Source organism: Elaeis guineensis, chromosome 12 (assembly GCF_000442705.2).
Source record: "Elaeis guineensis isolate ETL-2024a chromosome 12, EG11, whole genome shotgun sequence".
Classification (NCBI taxonomy): Eukaryota; Viridiplantae; Streptophyta; class Magnoliopsida; order Arecales; family Arecaceae; genus Elaeis; species Elaeis guineensis.
This window is the reverse complement of record NC_026004.2, coordinates 80,314,200-80,318,464: the sequence shown is the minus strand read 5'-3', so window position 1 is coordinate 80,318,464 and position 4,265 is coordinate 80,314,200. Positions and strand designations below refer to the sequence as shown.

The 4,265-nt window shown below is 39.3% G+C and overlaps 1 non-coding gene across 1 annotated transcript; it reads left to right on the top strand.

Annotated features, from left to right (window-relative positions):
* Positions 1-1,897: 1,897 nt before the first annotated feature.
* On the top strand, positions 1,898-2,003 carry LOC140853064 (small nucleolar RNA R71). Its single transcript, XR_012136142.1, has one exon. It is a non-coding gene; the product is annotated as a small nucleolar RNA R71 (small nucleolar RNA).
* Positions 2,004-4,265: the final 2,262 nt, after the last annotated feature.

The window sequence follows — 4,265 nt, the reverse complement described above, 5'->3', positions numbered from 1 at the left end:
GGTGGACAATGGCTCATACTTGATTGTCCATGGAGGAGTGGTTTTATCGTGTGGTGTATCCAACAAGGTGTTAACTTCTTTCATATATCCCTCAAAGTCATACACTCCAAAGTGAGCCAAGCAAATATCTAAGGGGTCTGGTGCTAGAATTATGGGTGTTGCATCTTCTATAATATCTTCTAGTGTATCCACTTCGAAGCAACTATCCATTGATGGTCCTTGGGAAGTACCAAACACATTCAGTCTCGATTTCTTATTCCCAAACGATACATCCATGACTCCTGTCCTACAATTAATGCATGCATTTGCCGTAGCTAGGAAGGGTCGTCCTAAAATAATGGAAATTTATCTTGGGTCGCCACTTAGTTCCATGTCGAGAACCAGAAAATCAACTAGAAAGTAAAACTTATCTACCTTGACCAAGACATCCTCAAGCATTCCACGTAGTTCCTTAATTGATCGATCGGCTAACTGCAGTGTGACTGATGTGGGTTTCAGTTCTCCGAATCTAAAAAGTTCATACACCGAACTAGGTAAAAGATTCACACTTACTCCTAAGTCCAGAAGAGCTTTTTCAATGTGATAATCTCCTATAACACAGGAAATGATGAAGGCTCCTGGGTTCTTAAGCTTTGGAGGAGTGGCATGCTGGAAGACAGAACTAGCCTGTTCAGTGAGGCATACTTTCTTTAGGATTTGTGATCTAGATTTACGTTTTTGGGTGCACAAATTCTTCAAAAATTTGGCATAAGCAGGGACCTATTTGATTGCATCTAGAAGGAAAGATTAATTTGGACTTGCTTAAACAATTTCAACATCTCATCGAGTCTTCCTCCCTTCTTATCTGTAGGAATAGGGGCTTTCAGGGCATCTGAAAATGGGACTTTAGGCAAATAAGATGATTCTGGTGCAGTTGGTTCATTCTCTATTTTAAGGTCCTCCTTGTTCTTGGGTGATTTGGATCCGGTTAGAGGTTTAGGGTTGTCTCATTGGTTTTACTAGTGTGTTCAATGACCTTCCCACTTCTCAGACTCATGATTGATTTGGCATGTTCAGAAAAAGCTTCTGGGGTATTAGAACTCTCAATCACAAATTACCCTCTTGGGTTGCTCTCAGGTTGGCTAGGTAATTTTTTTCCTTCCCTCCTACTGAATGCAGTCGCTAGTTGACCTATTTGGATCTCTAGCTTAGCAATGGATTGTGTGTGGGAGTTAAGGATCTGAGTGTTGACTTCTAATCGTTCTAGTGCTTTCAAAACTTTTTCCTCAAAAGCTGAGCTGTGACCAGTAGTAGATGGTTGAGGAGCATTTTAAATTGATGGTATGATCCATGCCTATATGTTGGGTCCTGATATTAAGGTCGAGGTGCGGCAGGGTCAACCATTGGTTGTGGTCTCCAGGAAAAATTTGGATGGTTTCTCCAGCGGGGTTATAAGTGTTCGAATAAGGATCGTTTCCTGATCTGTGAGCTTGTTGGACTTGAGCTTGCTGAACCTGCTCGTGCACAAACTCAGGAAATTGAGGTGCGGCTGGGCATTCACTAACAAAATGGTTTGGACTTGCACACAATGCATAAACTTCTTGGATTGGGTTAGGAGAATCGGGGATTGTCCAGTATTTAGAAGATGGTTTAATTTTTGGGACAGTTCATCTACCTTACTGTGGATATCCATGACGTTTTCAATCTGATAAATTCCACTTCTTTTTTGTTGAAGCATGGGTTGTTCTCTAGAAGTGGCAGACATATGATGTAGGAAATTCTCACTGAATGTTTCAAAGAGCTGCCAGGCTTCATCTTCACTCCTTAGCAGGAATGTCCCACCACATGATGCATCAACCATTTGTCGATGTTTCTCCGATAGACCATCATAAAAATACTACAAAGTTGCCATTTAGGGACAGCATGGTGTGGACATTTACGAATGAGGTCCCTTAACCTTTCCCATGTCTCATGAAAAAGTTCACCCTCCAATTGGAAAAAACTGGTGATAGCTTTTCTAATTTGATTTGTTTTTCTGATTGGAAAGTATTTTTTGAAAATTCTCTGAAGCTGATCCCAAGTTGAAATGGTTATAGAGTCTAAGGAGTTTAACCAATGTTTGGCTTTGTCCTTAAGTGAGAAAGGGAACGGTTTCAACCTAAGGGCATCATCTGAGAAGTTTTGAATTTTTACTGTGGTATAAATTTCAAAAAATTCATCCAAGTATTTGTATGAGTCCTCGTTACTAAGTACATAGAATGATGGCAACATTTGAATAATGCTAGACTTAATCTCATATTGGGTAGCTTCTACTGGAGGTGCTTGAATGCATGGAGAGTAGGTATACGAGGATGGAGTGAAGTATTCTCTCAATGAGCATGGAGGATTAGCCTCACCAAGTGCAGCCATGTTTCTAACTCGGATAGTCCTAAAAGTCTTTTCTAATTCTTCGTCTAATGGTTACAAGTCAGGTTTTAGTGATCGTCGACCTAACATACAACTAAAAGGTCTATGTAGGACTATCCTAGTCTGTTAAGGATTTTTTTTTTTTATTAAGAGGAGAAGAGAGGAGAGAAAAGAGTTCTAAAGAAGAGATCCTAAGAAGTCCTAAAACTAATAAAAGAATTAATTGTGGTTAGATTTTAATTACAATCAAGTTAACACGTAGTGGACTCTCTATCCTAAAGTTACCCTAGTTCTAGACAGCTCCTAACTGTAGTTAGCCTTCAAGCCCTCCAAGTCAGAGCTTGACTAACCAACTGGCCAGGTAAGTGTAAGGTTGGTGGGAGTCCCCCTGTTGCTTTCTTTAGACACCAATTAAATTGATCAGGTCAGTGAACGGAACCAATTAAAAACCACCTTCCTTTGGGCCCAGTCGTCTCGCAAACCACTTGCCTAGACACCAGCTAGCTGACCAAGTCTAACCTGGTTCAACTCTCAGGGTCACTTGTCTTAATGAGCTCGAAATTCTTAGGGGTCAACGTCTAATTCATTTTAGATTAAGGTCTAGGTTATGCAAATGCAAAAGAGTGATTTGTGGGCCAAGGAAGGGTGATCAAATCTCTATCTTATCTTAGTTAATGGGTTGTGCCCTTAAAATTAATTATGGAGATGCAATGCAAAGAAACAAGATGTCCAATCAAGTTAGAAATTTTTATATTTGAGATTATGCTATTTTAGTTAAGTGTTATGAAATGTCAGTAGCTTTTTTTTTTAATTCAACCATGCCAAGATCCCCGGCAACAGTGCCAAAATTTGATGCGTAATCGTTGATAGCACCAAAAATAACTTTACTCACTATGTAGGTAGGATGAGTCGAGATCGTATCCTCAGGGACCTTGGACTAAGTTGAGATTACAAAATAAAAGAAAGAAGCGTTGTTTTGATTTAAAAATGAATTATCTTAAAATTTATGTACTTAAAAATAAAGAGCTCGAGAGTTTTGAATTAATTTGCACTAGCAGAGTTGTATCTCTTTTTTAATTAAATAGATCGATTAATCTTAGAAAAAATACCTATCTTCCCTCGGCACGCCCTGTATCCGTAGATCATGATGCGTCTTCGAAAAGTACTAGGTAAATAACTCTTCTTCCCTTGGCACGCCCCGTATCCATAGATCACAGTGCATCTTCGAAAAGTAAAAGTTGTTCCTAATATTAATCTAACAAGAAAGCATAAATAAAAGCATATGAAAGAGAGCAAATAAAGAACTCATGATGATTTAAATAAAAAGTATAATCTTTATTGCATATAAAGAAATACAAGAAAGTTTAGAACAATAAACCATCTCTATGTCGTTACAAAATTTTTTTTCCACTCCCGAGACTGCTAGCCTAGCTGCTCATGAAGTAGTCCCTTTCTATTCCTCTATGCAAGGCTCTAGAAGAATTTCTGGGCTCCCCCTCCAATGGGAGTATAAAAGTCTTTTTATAGGTGTTAGGAGGGAGGAGTTTTACATGATTTTCTGATGTGGGACTAAAGAAAATACTAAGGACTAAAAGATGGATGGATGAGATGGAAAGATCACAACAGATAAAGAAAATACAAATTCTTCCTCTTGAAGTATTTCCAAATATCATATTTTTTTCCTTTTAATAAGCATTTGTTCGTCACTGTGTCCATAGCATCAAATTCCCCGCGAACCTGCCTGCCTCGTGCCCACACCCACGCCCGCTGCCTCGCCCGCGTTGCTTCCACGTCGCACCCGTTGCCTCGCCCGTGTGAGCCTTCTGTGCCTCACGCACGTGTTAACGCTTCAAAAAGAAACTTTTTTATTCCAAAAAGAA